The 15,027-nt window shown below is 41.5% G+C and overlaps 1 protein-coding gene across 1 annotated transcript in view; it reads left to right on the plus strand.

Moving 5' to 3' along the window:
• The first annotated feature begins 7,191 nt into the window (after window positions 1–7,191).
• LOC139940856 (uncharacterized) overlaps window positions 7,192–15,027 on the plus strand; it is a 101,731-nt gene continuing 93,895 nt past the window's right edge. Inside the window, exon 1 of the mRNA XM_071937234.1 lies at window positions 7,192–7,796. The gene's annotated coding sequence lies outside the window, so the exon portion shown is untranslated. The remainder of the gene's footprint in view (window positions 7,797–15,027) is intronic.

Genomic DNA, 15,027 nt, shown 5'->3' on the forward strand with positions numbered 1-15,027 from the left:
TCAATCGGTCGTCGAAGTCACAAGATAATATAATAATGAAAGAAAAAAAAACCTGTCATACAAAGTTGTGTGCTTTCAGATGTTTGATTTCGAGACCTCAAATTAATTCGTGGAAAAATACTTCTTTTTCAAAATCTACATTAAACTTCAGAGGGAGCTGTTTCTCACACTGTTTTAAACTGTCAACCTCTACCCATTACTCGAAATCAAGTAAAGGTTTTGTGATCATAATTATTTTGAGTAACCAGGGGCGTCAATCCGTCTTGAAGTGTGGGGGACATAACATTTACGGCGTGGGGTCCGAGGCCCGCTTTAAGGCCCCGGATTTTTTTAGCCCGTAGATGCTCTTTGGTGCCATCTAATGAACCTGAGGGGTGATGTTCCCCCTCTCAGATGTTGGATTTTAATGCCTATTTCAAGCTATGATACACCTATTCTTGCTATCATGGTTATTGTACCTAAAAAGCAACTCAATTATAGCTTTGTTATATCAATATTGTTTCTGCATTCTAATGCTCAGACGGCGTTTCATCCCTATCATCACCCGACCTAAGACACAAGTTTTATGGGGCAAATCTGTCAGAATGGAACAGAACATAATAATGTAAAACTGTGAGCAGCAGTAGAACCTTTTGGGTTGACAGCATCTTCAAGTGCGGATCTATGAACCAAGTTGTAGGGGAAAATACTGCCTAATAGTGAGCACGTGAGTGTGAAACCTTCACGGCATGGGTTCGGGACCGCTCAAGGGCCCGGGAAAATTTTGTGTTTTTAGATGCTCTGTGGTGCAATCTTCAGGCCATTTAGCGGCCAAATGGCAAACGAAACAGAACAATGAGCTGTGTGAATATTTGTGTTCCAGTGCTCCACAGTTCCTCAGTGCAAAACACGATTTTCATAATAAAGGTAGTCAAACGACACGGGGAACATTGATACTGTATCCCCCACCCTTCCAAAATGGGGTGGGGTGGGGTGGGGTGGGGTCGGGTAAACGTCCCTTCTACTCTTTCAAGGGGAGGTGCAAATCTGTCAACGATGGAGCATGTGTGTGAGAAGCCTTTCGGGTCGGGGTGCGGGCCCGATTAAGGGCCCGGGAAAATTTGCATTTTAGATGCTCTGTGATGCAATCTAGGGCCAATTTAGAGAGGGTAGGGGCTATAGACTGTGCAAGTCTCGCGCGCGCCGGAGCGAGAAAACACGACAACTGAATAACTTAATTTTTTTATGAATCAAATCTTCGCTTAAATTTTTTTCTTAATGCCGAATCTGAACAACAAAAATACCAAATAGAGCTTGTTTAAATTAGTTTTAGCTTTATAAAGAAATACACAATTATCGGTTAAAGTCTATGTACAGACAAAAGTAAAACTCTGGGACAAGGATGTTTGTTTGATCTTAAATGTTTTGAAACCCCTTTTGTAAATCTACGCCCAAATGTGAAACTACGGAAAGCTGGTTTATACGCGGACGCACGATGGTCGCAAGGGCGTTAGATAAACGCGTGACGCATTTTAAAGAGGAAGCCGACGCCTACGCGACCAATGAAAAGGCTTTCAACCCCGCGCAACCAAAACAAGCGTCTGCGTAAGTTTCGTGATCGGAGATGGGCACAATTCTTAATTTTTTACAAATAACCTGACCTGAGGTCAAGTTTAAATATCGGTTTTTCTTCGTTATTATGTTGACTTTATTTTTACTTTTACATATGTTGTTAATTAGTATTATATTTTTAACAACATATGTCATTTTTATGGTTATAAACTATATTAAACTAAAGTAATGGACGAAACAAAATCTCCCCAACGTAAAACTCCATAAGGTTGGGACCACAATGGTCCCGGAAGTTCAAATCTGCGCGAGACTTGCACAGTCTATTGTGTCATCCTTTTCCCCACAGGATTAATGCCCATAGGGACACAGGGTTTCGTCTTACTCAGTGCAAACTTGGGCTTCATGATATAAAGGTGGTCAAAAAGGTGGGGAAGGGGGACATTTGATATTGTGCCCCCACCCTCCAAAAGGTGGGGGGGACCTGTCCCCCCCCCCCCCCCCCCCCCCACTGATTGATGCCCATGTGAGTAACTATACCACTTACCACTAGTGGCTACTGCCTTTTAGACAAGTGTCACGGCTGGGGATTTGAACCTACACTCTGCTGATCAGAAACACCTGAGTTTGAATTCGAAAAATGATATAACTACTCCCAGGGCGTTTTTAAAACAGTTGGACCCCTACCGACTGGACAAGGTATACAAGTTGTGCAATATTATAAACCTCCCATTATCTTCAGTGGTGCCCTGTCCAAGGCGTCCAACTTCATTTAACGGAGCAGTCAATAATTGCTTCTAAATACGCATGTATTATTTGAAATATTATATGGCACCCTTCTTTGATTAATGTTGATACTTTGTGGTGGAGGCTCCTGGTGTCAAGAAACATTTGCATTAAAATTTGATGTGACAAAATTAAGAAATCAATTCTACTCAGTTCAGGGCGATTTATAGTTAGCAAAATAAAAATAGAGGCGAAAACGGCAATTTTTAATTCATGCAAGAAACTTTTGTATGCAAATTTATTTGAAAATTATGTAATTACTCCGAGGGCGTATGTATAGGCCTAAATGCATCAGTGTCAAATAACAAATGCGAAAACACACTTTTTTTATTTATGGAAACTATGTATATCGTATTTCACTTGCTTAATTGTTTCTACTTTTTGATAGTTCATAAAAAATCATTTATGTTGCAGTTTTGTCTCGGTCAAGCAATATTTTGCTGAGATTGACTCGACTACAAGGGATCGCAGAGCACGGGGCGCGGGAATCTTTATATATTTTATTATTATCATAGAGCTGTATAATAAGTTATAAGCTTATTTCGATATATTTACGTTATCAACATACTCGATACCATCTGGGTTGTTTGTATGCGTTTGTTTTTGTCCATTTTCTTGTATAAATAAACTTATTATGTCTGGTGTCCATGGGCTAGCTAACTAAGCTAGTGTAGCAAGTCATTTACAAGCATGAAAACGCGTTTCTGGGTTCGCCACAATTTTTCTAATTAGTGTTCAAACAATAATGTTTGCCCTTTTATTGTACATTGGTGATTCCCAGTGAATTAGAAAATACAATTATATTTCGCCAATTCCGGAGAGACTCACCTTGTAGATTGCCCTTGTGCTGCAATCTGATCCACCCTTTGAAGCTAATGGAACTGTCCTCATTAGATATTCAAAGTTTTGAAGAGCCTGCTTTGTAATGTATGTTCTTCCAGTAATCCTCGTCTTTTGTTACTTGTGTGCAGTCTGATCAGATCTCGCTCGCTCTCGTTATTTACACCATTAGAATAGTCCTTTCTTATACGCCATTGCTTGGATTTATTTACGCTATGCCTAAGGAAACTACAAGAAACCGTCTTCGTTTTTCTACGGCTCCGTCCACCGTCTCCCGACCACCGGACGATTGCCAAAACGACCAGCCGATAGACATCTTGGCCGAGGCGACCAGAGAAATACAAAGTGGTACAGAAGGTGATTTAGGCCCTAGTTGGACAGGGTCAGATCGCCCAGATGACGGCAACTTGGGTCACGGGCTTTCATGCCCCAAAACCCCAATAGACTACGGCAGAGAGCTTTCATGTTCGAAACCGTCTTCCCACAAACCACCGCCTTCATCGCAACCCGTTGGCCCAGCCATCGGAGACACTACCGGGCACCACCCACCAGCTCCATCTTCGTCATGGACTCGGACCCCGGCAATGCAGGCTCCGCCACCGGCACCTCAATGGGACCAGCCCCCTTGGGCTTGGACCAACCCACACATGATGATGCCGCCGAACACCGGGCCCGGTCAGATGGGTGCCATGCCGGCCTGTTTTTACAACCCCTGGGGCATCCCTCAACAGTGGTCTCCCGCCAATTTTTAAGCAGTCTGGTACCCGAGCTCCAGAGCAGCCAACTACACACGGTGGTGAACAGGAGCCAGACGACTCGTCTACTGTCATGAGCGATGATGAAACCTCAGTGTTTTCCAACGCATCTGCAGTTCCAGCCACCAAAGAACTATTTAGGAACCCACATCAGAAGACTACAGGTACTGCATTATCTGATAAAGTTATACAATGGTGGGAACAACTTCGTATCCATAAACTGTCTGCAGAGGATTTCATGGACGAAATCTCTCCACACTCCGTTTCCCCAGAGCAGGACACGTTTTTAACGCCCCGGAATTACCTGCGGGTATTATGAGGTGTTCAAGCAGGCCAATTCTTCCCTGGTCGCGGAGGACGACAGACTGAGACTGGCCCATCAAGTGTTCTAAGAGCTGCCTTGCCCTTGCTACACTTGTTTGATGCCATCGCCGACCAGGAATGCCCCAGCGAGGTAAGCAAGGATATGGTTCAGGATCTTCTATCTTCAGGGCTTATCCTTTTGGGTTCAGCCAGCCAAGGCCTTGCACTTGCTCGCCAACATGCTTTTGATGAAATTGTCAATAAAAAGTTTGAGACTTTGAAGAAAAACGCTCCTTCTATGGGGTTACTCTTCGGATCATCCCTCATGAAGGATATTGAGGAAACCGAGAAGGCAAACAAGCTGGCATCCAAGGTGACCTACACCAAACAACAGTCTACGACTTCATCCGCAAGGGATAAGCGCTTCACCCCCTATCATGCAGTTTCTAGACTTCTAGAACCCGGCGTTTCCCGTCTGGGAACAGATCGTCCTTCAGGAGTTTTGGCGATAGAAATTCCTCTTATAGGAATTTTTCCAACAGAGGAAAACGAGGCACTGGTAAGAGTTTTTCTACTTCCGACAGCCACAATTCAAAAAACTAATTGAAGTGTCTCCGTCAAGTTACATCTCCCCAGCATTTTCCGCACATCTATCTCCTTCTGGTCGTATTCAATATTTTAAGCACCAATGGCAGCTCATTACTCATGACCCTTGGATTCTCGAAGCAATCACGGGTTACCAACTGGAGTTTTTGTCAGAACCTCGTCAACGATTTGCTCCATCTACTCGTGCTCAGTCTTCTCATCATTCGAAGATTTTTGACGAAGAGGTGCGGAAAATGCTGGAGAAAGTAGCTGTTACAATTCAACAGCCTAGTAATGGTCAGTTTTTATCTTCTTTTTTTTTTGGTTCCGAAGAAAACTGGGGATCTTCGTCCGGTTATCAACCTCCGTCCTCTGAACATTATGTTATCAGCACTTCAAAATGGAGAACATTTATTCCGTCAAACACCTCCAAATCCAGAAAGATTGGATGACAACGATCGACTTAAAAGCACTTACTTCGCAGTTCCCGTTTACACCAAACACCGGAAATGTCTACGTTTCATCTGGAGAGGACTTATTTACCAGTTCACATGCCTCCCATTTGGGCTAAGCAGTGCATCCCGTACCTTCACAAAGATCCTGAAACCGGTGGCATCATGTCTCAGAGAGCAGGGCATCCGCTGTGTCCTCTATCTGGACGACATACTAATACTCGGGACTTCAGCCCAGGAGTGTTCCAACAACACACAACAAGCAGTCAGTCTCCTTCAGAGCCTCGAGTTCACCGTGAACATGGGCAAATCAAAGCTAGTACCCTCACAACGAGTCGAGTACTTGGGTTTTATCATAAATTCATCCAACATGACACTGTCTTTGAACCAGCAGAAACTGAAGAACATCGTCGATCACTGTCAACATGTTTTACTCGGGAAAAGAACAACAGTACGGGAACTTGCCAGTCTAATCGGATAAATGTCATCCACAATAGAAGCAGTCCTATCAGCCCCAATATTCTATCGAAATCTTCAGATGGACAAAATTTCGACTCTACACAAACTAAACAGCTACGAGTCCGAGGTGCAAATCTCAGAGAAATCGAAGTAAGAACTCAAAACATGGATTACTTACCTTCAAGCGTGGAATGGACGGGGAATTCTCCTTCAGTCTCCAGACCTAGTAGTTCAAACAGACGCTTCAACGCAGGGCTGGGGTGCTTGCCTGGGACAGGAGTCCCATGTCGGGGGTCGTTGGACTTCCATGGAGAAAGCACATCACATCAACTTTCTAGAACTGTTAGCAACATGGTATGCACTGAAAACCCTTCTACCGAACCGTTCCAGTCTTCACATAAGACTTCAGATGGACAGCTCTACAGCGGTTGCTTATATCAACCACAAAGGAGGGACACAATCCAAACAGTTGGCCCAACTCTCCGTCAAGATTTGGACTTGGTGCCTCAAGAGAAACATTACACTGTCAGCAGAACACTTGCCAGGCGCTATGAACGTGACAGCCGACAACCTATCTCGGGTATTCAACGATCGGGTAGAGTGGCAACTCATCCCCCAAATTTTTCAGGAAGTCATGAGAAAGCTACGGTTTACTCCACAAGTAGATATGTTTGCCACGCGTCTGAACACCCAGCTCAGAACTTTCATCTCTTGGCAGCCAGACCCAATGGCTTGGAAAGTGGACGCATTTCTCCTGAACTGGAAGCAGATAGCAGGCTACGCCTTCCCCCCATTCTCTCTGCTCTCCATATCCCTCAGCAAGATCAGCGAAGAACAGGTTACAGTGGTCGTCATAATTGGAATTATATAAGACAATGAAGGAGAGACTCAGTCTCCCTCCCTCTTTCTTATATTCATGCAGGTTTCTTTGTCATCTTCCCTCCCGAGGAAGTCACCGTCAGTTGCCGTCTACACCAGACTATCTTCAAGCTTCAAAAAGACGAGGATTACTGGAAGAACATACATTATAAAGCGGGCTCTTCAAAACTTTGAATATCTAATGAGGACAGTTCCATTAGCTTCAAAGGGTGGATCAGATTGCAGCACAAGGGCAATCTACATGGTGAGTCTCTCCTTCATTGTCTTATATAATTCCAATTATATTGTAGGTATACCTTTATGTAATTGGGGAATTCTTTGAATTGAATTTTTGAAAAGACCACCACTAAACCTATCTAGCGCCCTCATGGTCGCCCTCATTAACAAAAGACCCCTGACAGGTTGGTATCCAGACGACTTGAGAGCAACTCTGATTTGTGAACCACCCATCAACCATTAGAGGCATCTGACTAAAGCTAATGTTGATAGGGATGCCATGTGTGCATCATGCTGCATTCTGTGTGTGTATGTGTTACGGACGGTCTTTCGTGACATTAGGATTGCAGGACCGGTTTCTATACGACAAATTTCAACTATCTGTTCAAAGCAGCAAAATGCGGAAAAAACCCAAGTTCAGAACATGTACAATGGCTGCTTTCTCTTCATGATAGCGAGTCGAGTTAGGGGTGACAAACTGTTAACTGGAGTCTGGGACTGGAAGAAGTTTCACACAGGAACTTGGGAGGCGGCGACCGCCCTTCATGCAGCATTCTGCAGCCGTGTGTGTGTGTGTGGTGTGGTCGGTCTCATCATGACTTTAGGTTTTCAGGGTGGTTTCGGTACGACGAATACCAACTCTCTGATTAAAAGCCTCAAAATGTTAAAAAGACAATGTCGGATCTTCTAAAATGACTGCTTTCTCTCAATGATAAAATGAGTCGAATGAGGGGTGACTAACTGGAGTCTGGGACTGGAAGAAGTTTCACATAAGAACTTGGGAAGCGGCGACCGCCCTTCGTGCCCGGGATTTCTCAGTGTGCTGAGTGTTGCTGCATTGGTGGGGCGGCCGGGAAGGGGAATTTCTGACACAGTCTACATCTACACTGTGCGGGGTCAGCATCGACATGTAGATGAGTAAGTCGACAGTGACCACCCAGTGACCACCAAGCAATGCAAGTTTCAATGCAAGGTAGGTGGGTTACATTACAATTTCTAGGGACTGGAACCCATTTTTTAATATATATTAAGTATTGTGTACCATTTTATCCAGTATTAAAAAGATACTATGATTCAATTTGTAATTCAAAATGTATTTTAATTGGTTAATCGGACAAAAGGTTGGAAGTTACGGAATTTTAGTGGTTCGTGATTTTTTGTTCTTTCTCTTTTTAATTTTATTAAGATTTTGCTGTCGTGGTTCTTTTAGATTATGTGTCAGTGGTTGGTTGTCTTTATGTTCCTGTTATGGACCCCAAGCGTTGAGACTATGTCCCTCTATGCTGTATTGATTTTTGTTAATAAAAAATAGTAAAAATGTTTACAATTTAAACAACCATTGCTATGGAAACTGGTAAACAATAAAATCAATAAAGCGGGCTTTGCAAACTTTTTTTAAAGGGCGTTAATGTAATTGTGGGTTGCCTATAGTAATGTTGTTTGAACATCACTCTATACAACAAGTAAGCAAGCCAGCAGAGAATAACAATATTTCTAATTTGGCAGAGAACTTTATGTCCAATATCGTTTCCAGCAATGGACTTACGGCAAATGTCAGTGATGTCAGATAGTCTCCTTTTAGGTTGTTAAGTGTGTGTTTTGCAGACTTGGAAGCCTTCTGCCTCATTCAAGTGCTAGTTTGAGTTCCTCATTGTCGGATTGCTGAGACTCATTTTTTTTCAATAAGTTTTTCATTTTCTTTCTCCAACTTTGATGTCAAAAACAAATGGTGCTCGTTTAAAAACTTGAGTTCTCCTCTTTCCACTCTTTCCAAACGCTTCTTACAATCTGCTCCGCCCTATGCTCCAGGTCACGGTTCTTGTGATACATTTTCGCCCATTTTAATATGAATTTATGACTCCAGTTGATTTCCCTGCTCAGTGTTCTCCACAGACTTTTTTTTTAGGAGGGAGGCATGACGTAATCAAAATGGCGCCCATCAATATGACATAATCAAAATGGCGCCCATTTTGATATGACGTCAGCTGACTTGAAAACAACAAATGCTTGAGATGTCATTTTCTTAAAATAATGTATTAACCACTTGTCCCGACGACGCTACCTTGATTGACATCCATTTCGTTTGGAACAACCTTGTTTTAAAATCGAAATCAAAACTACAATTTGTTATAAACACATTTTGCTATGTGTGCCGCGCCAATAACCTCAAAAGGATGATCGGCATGCCGCACATATGTAGAAAGCGGGTGATCGGACCATAATCGGACGGTCTTTGTGTGCAATATTCAAAATGACAAAATAAAATAAAAACCCACATTTTTGGATGATCTTATCCCCAAATTATGGCCCTAAATAAAACAATTTATGCTACAGAGGTACTGGACCTAGCTCGTTGGTTGGAGAGGCAAGTCTCTTAGAGCAGATTATTTAATCGCCTCTAAAATATTGACAACTCACCAAACTGACCTCCAAGACTTGAGTTAGCTGCTTCTTCAGTCCGACCCTTGGTGAGTTCCTTCTTCGAGAAGATTAATCTCCACTTTTTCACACTCCATGCAATGAAGCATGGTGTCAGTATTCTTGAAATGTTTCTTCCTCTGCGCCTTTGATCTTTTGCCTTTGCTTGGTCTCTCCTGAAAGAAAATGATGTCATGGAATGGATCCAAATTCTGGTATCCCTGTTAATCAAGGGGATCAAATATGTAGACGAAAAGTTACAAAATAAATGTGTATAACTTGCATCATGTGTCACAGTTACACATCTTAGAAGGGCTTGTAATGGTCGTCGTCATTCATCACAGGGAAAGGCAAAGAGCTAACCTCTCTGAATCTCTTATCTTGGAGGGGTCTGAAACCGAAGCAAGGTTAATTTGATGTTTTTTAAAAATCTCCATACAATGTAAAACAAAAACATGTAAATATAGCACAATACCGAACTGCAACTCAAGTAAGTGATGTTTAGTCCAACTCATTACCAGAAACCTGCAGCCTTGTAGCAGAACATTGTGCCATCTATTGCTTGCAACTCTGACACAATATCTAACCAGTTTGCTGGATCCAGCCAAAGCATAGGATGTTTGTAAACACTCAAGTTGAAGGCATGAAATCGTTGCTTTAAACATCTTACCCTGGCTTTTAATAATAATAGTAATAATAATAACCGTAATTGATATATTTAGGAGACTTCATAAACAGATCCAAAATGGCGGCCATTTTGAAATCCAAGAGGGCCCCCGTACAAGGTGCAATTTCTGGTGGCCCTTGATCTAAAATTGTGTGTGTTGTGTAACTTAACCATGTGCCAAGTTTCATGCTTTCAAAGAGCGCAATTTTTCAGCTAAGCCGCCCCACTATAACAACTATACTTCTCTATGGAATTTTGGAAAGGTCGTATTATATTCCAAACGCTTTCGAAAACTGGTATAGCGGATTTATCAGAAGAGAGAGACCCCCACTTTTCTGATTGAGATTCCCACAGATATTTAAACTAAATTAAAATTGTAGCTGTAAATCACTATCGTAGGTATTGGGACACCAAATGTAAAGCTGCAAATCTAACTATCAGCCTAGGAAATATCACAGGTTGGGTATACATGTGTACATGTAAGTGTGAAGACAAAAACTTTTATGAATAGTGAATGGGAAAGGTTCTGATGAGCACTTGGTTAGAGTGTTAATCCCACTCTCAATATGCTTAGTAAGCAGACTCCCATCCCATTATTTGTTTTATATTATGTTCTAAACCGCGCGCAGTGCATGTCGCTGTAAATACTTTTACAAACAACAGTAAAACATAAAGTATGAGTATTGATAATACTTGCAAATTTCAAGCAACCAGCCTTATTTGTAACGCAGATTTGTTGTGCCCTGTAGAGCCGGTGTAAGTTTTTTCACTTTTAATATTTTTAATACAAACTATTGTGAAGTCAACTGCTCAATGATCTTGAAGTTTTGGTGCTGTCTTGAAATAATACAGGCAAAACATTTTTAAAATTTTTAGTAAGGCAACGTTTTTTTATTTGGAGACTTACTGTCAAATGAAGGAGCAGCTTCAACACCAGATGTAGAACTTCCTTCATTGTCAGATGAAGAACCACCACAAATGTTAGATGTAGAACTTCTTCCAATATGAGGCAAAAGAGCAGCATCAACACCAGACGTAGAAATTCCTCCATTGTCAAATGAAAAAAGCAGCACCAATAACACCTACATGTGTAGAACTGTGTAATCCAACTTCTGTTTTTTTCTTATCATTTGGTCGCTTCCTCTCTTCGTAAGCTTTCCACTAGGTATGGTAAATGAAAAAACAAAAGGGGAAAAGGAAACAAGAGGGTCAATACAAACACAATGAATGTGCAACATTACTACAAGTTCAGTTCATGTTTGAATGAGGTGAGAAAAGATTGTTAGTCTACTGACGACCAAGGATCTCAACTTGTTGAACAATTTTTCACTACACAATGCTTCATCATCATTAACAATTTCTTCCATTGAATTAACCATGTAGCTGCGAAGCCTTGAGATGTCTTCTTCAAGTGGCATGGACTGAGGCTTTCTGAGAACTGCTTGTCGTTCTGCTGTCGGTGGTGGCTGTCACCCATCCTCCCTGGAAGCGATCCACTACCACCGTCGCTCTTATTCGTTCAAGTGGTTGAGGTTGGTCATCTGGTACTGTTGGCAATCTTGGTGCCTGCGTGGTATTTGAGCTTTCCATGGAGGATGCCCACGGAGATGGAGGTTGGTCTTGCATGGCCTGGCGAAGAGTTGCTAGGTTCTTCCCAACCCCGTTCCTGACAATTCCGCTCGTTGTTGGCTGTTCAAGCCTGCCGAGTTCTGACTTCTCCGGGTTCAACTCCGGGGATGGTGACTTTGATGCCGCTGGCAGCGACTCTTCCCTGATTTTTGGCAGTCCGTCCTGCCAGTCAATTCAATTCAGTTCAATTCAGTTCAATGAACATTTATTTTCATGTCAACAATAACAATTTAAGCATACACTAGAAAACAAATATCGATGAATATAATAATGAAGGGCGGATGCAATGTATAGAATTTGAAGATAATAACTACAAAAATTAACGTAATAGTCAACATGCAGGGAAAAAGTTCAAGCATAATGCTTTTGTATCCCTGAGACAGACAAGGACTTGGACGACAAGGACAAAGAAACAAAAGCAACCAAAAATACAACAGAGTATAGAAGTCGGGCAGATCTAAGGGGGGTTGAGGATGTGAGAGAGCTTGAGATTCAACAGCAGTGCTTTGTGGGTGCGAGTGTTCATCAGGGCTCTCTTTCAGACTAATCTATAGCAGGCTGGTAATCGGTGTGGTTATCATGATGGTCAAAATGTGCATTTATGTATTCTTCCGTACGTTGCTCAGGTGGGACTGATAGGGCAAGATGATTGGTGATGCTTGCTCTATCCTCAGCTTTTGTAAGGGGCCAGGGCTTTCTTCCGTGTATGTTCCCCCTGATGCAAGTTGGAAACATTCAAACAGTCAAAAAACTGATCGAACATGTTGATGAACTTTACTGTTGAGGAAGTTCCAACACATCCAATGCATTGGCAACGGTGCTGCTTAGTACCTAAAAATATTAACAATAATATCTGGGTTGAAATTACATAACAGAATTTGAGAAGCACTCAAAGAGACAATGCAGTGTGGGTGAAGAGTTTTCTTTGAAACACCCAAACAGCTCATTCTAAATAAACCTTGTTTGGCTTACATTTGTGCCTGTTGCTGGAAATTTCACTCATAGCAAGAATTAATCAATAAATTACTTATTAATTCTGAGTGTTGAACCCATTTTCCCCTTCATTTTCATTTTGCTGTTCATGGAAACTGCTGTCTAAAAAAATGTTGTATGCCATGAAACATTTACCAAATACATGTAATAGTTCAAGGCAGCAATATTTGTCTGTAGTTTTTGCCAATTTCTTTTGCAAAGACAAGCATCATCCTAGAATACATTTCAAAGTTCCCCTATTATTAAACTTACTAACAGTTTCCGTGTGCAGTTGTTGTAGCCAGAGGTTTTGCAGTTATTACTCGTTTTCTTCATGAGGTGTGGGACATCGCAGATGAAGTAGAGATTCTGAAATTGATCCTTCATTTTATCATGGGAGGCATCTCTTGACAATTCTAGTGTAATAGAACCAACGCCCGCCGGGTCCAGCTGTAATAAACTTTGGTTTCTTTGAGCTTGATTCTTAATGTTTCCACCCAGTGATTTACTCTATTGTTTATGCATATGACTTTCCTATCCATTTCTCTTGTAATTTTCCTTTTACCATGTTCCTAGCCTCTGCATACTGGTAGAGAACTTGCTTGGTCTGAAAAAAAGAAGTAGTACAAATAAACAAATAACAATAAACATCACATACACACTTATCATACAAAGACACCAGCAAAGACATCATTCAGAAGTACACATGCCGATTATCTGCAGTAGCTAATTACAAATTTGCTGCACAGCAATTTCTTTTTACTTTTGAAATGATGATGCAAAATGAAAAATTTTGTTTAGTATCTTGCCCATTGAGAAATGTATTAGAATGTGGTCACTATTTCTATAAACAAAGCTAACATGCTCTATGTTGCTCTAATTGTGACCTATTTGCTTATTGTTATGCAGCTAAAACAAACATAACTTCACATCATCAGCATACTTAGGGGCCGTTCACAATTATCAACATTTTCACAAGTGTACAAAGAGTACACTTTTTCAAGACCCCCCCCTCCCCCCTAAAAGTGTACAAATAAAATGTTGATTTTTTTTCACACAAGTCTACATATAAATACATGTCCTTGCTTGTGATTTTATTTACATTCAAACACTGTTTAATGCATGCACGGTTGCCACTTAAACGGTAATGGACACATTTGGTATTAGTTGTCAAAGACCAGTATTCTCACTTTGTGTATCCCTACATATGCATAAAATATCAACAAATTTGTCAAAATTTTGACACAATTGGTCATCGAAGTTGCAAGAAAATAATGAAAGAAAACAAAACTTGTTGCACAAATTTGTGTGCTTTCAGATGCCTAATAAAAGGCTTCAGGCCTGAAGTCTTTTGTTATTTGAGTGAGAAATTACTTCTTTCTCAAAAACTACGTTACTTCAGAGGGAGCCATTTCTCCAAATGTTTTATACTATCAACAGCTCTCCATTGCTCGTATACCAAGTTTTTAAAGTTTTTTTTGGCTAACAATTATTTTGAGTTATTTCAAATAGTGTTCAGTGCCTTTATTAAACATGGCAAATGAACAGATTATGTCTTTCTGGACATGGTACTTCATAAAATAGTTCAGTTTGCGCTAGGTCTTCCTTTCTTTAGTTTGTGGTTGGCCTCGTTCTGGTGCTTCAGAAGTTGATACCGAGTCGGATAAAGTGCTTCACACACTGGACACTTGTGGCTGGCCTTGTCTTGACTGGCATCCTTCAGTCTCAGAGCACGTAACCCCCCATGAATAAGTTTGATGTGTTTCTCTTCATCTGCTTTGCTGGTGAAGATATATCTAAAAGTACAGAAAAGACAAGAGTGAATCAGTTTATTGCTGTGCAACATGTATGATATGGAACTTGAAGACAATTGATTTACACCAGGAGCAGACTGTGAGGGGATAAAAAATTGATATAAATAAATTCTGGCCCACCAGTCAGTTCTGCTTCATATAGAATTCTGTGTTTCAAAATAATGTAAATGTGTCTGAAAGGCAATGTGCAAATGCTGCTTTGAAAAAAAATGGAAACGGACTTCAGATCTACACCTGCAATGATTGCAACTGTTTGCTTCAAAGTTCTTGAAGTGCTGATCTGGGCTGCTGAAGACCAATGATCTTTCCAACTGGTGAAGCGTCTGGTAATGGTCTGGGTGCTCAGGGTCAGGGGTTCTAGGAGGGAACAGCCACTTGTCGCCACTTGGTATCCTCCACACTTTAGAAGCCCTGATTTCACCTGCTCTGCACTCACATGCGGCGATTCCACAGCTGCCCCTGCGGAAGCATACAAAACCACTTCTCCTGTCCATATGTTTGGAAAGGAACTTCCACTCTTCAAGGACGTCTGACAATTCAGCATCCTCTCGGATCACACGGAGACTTGACTTGAACATATTTTTAACCATGGCATGAGTTCCATTTTCACCATTGACATCAGGTAACACCGGTTTAGAAGTGATCCTAAATCCATCGTGGACCCTCCCATCCCAGTACATGTCCAGCCGGGCAAGTGCAGCTCC

The sequence above is a fragment of the Asterias amurensis genome, chromosome 8, assembly GCF_032118995.1.
Source record: "Asterias amurensis chromosome 8, ASM3211899v1".
Classification (NCBI taxonomy): Eukaryota; Metazoa; Echinodermata; class Asteroidea; order Forcipulatida; family Asteriidae; genus Asterias; species Asterias amurensis.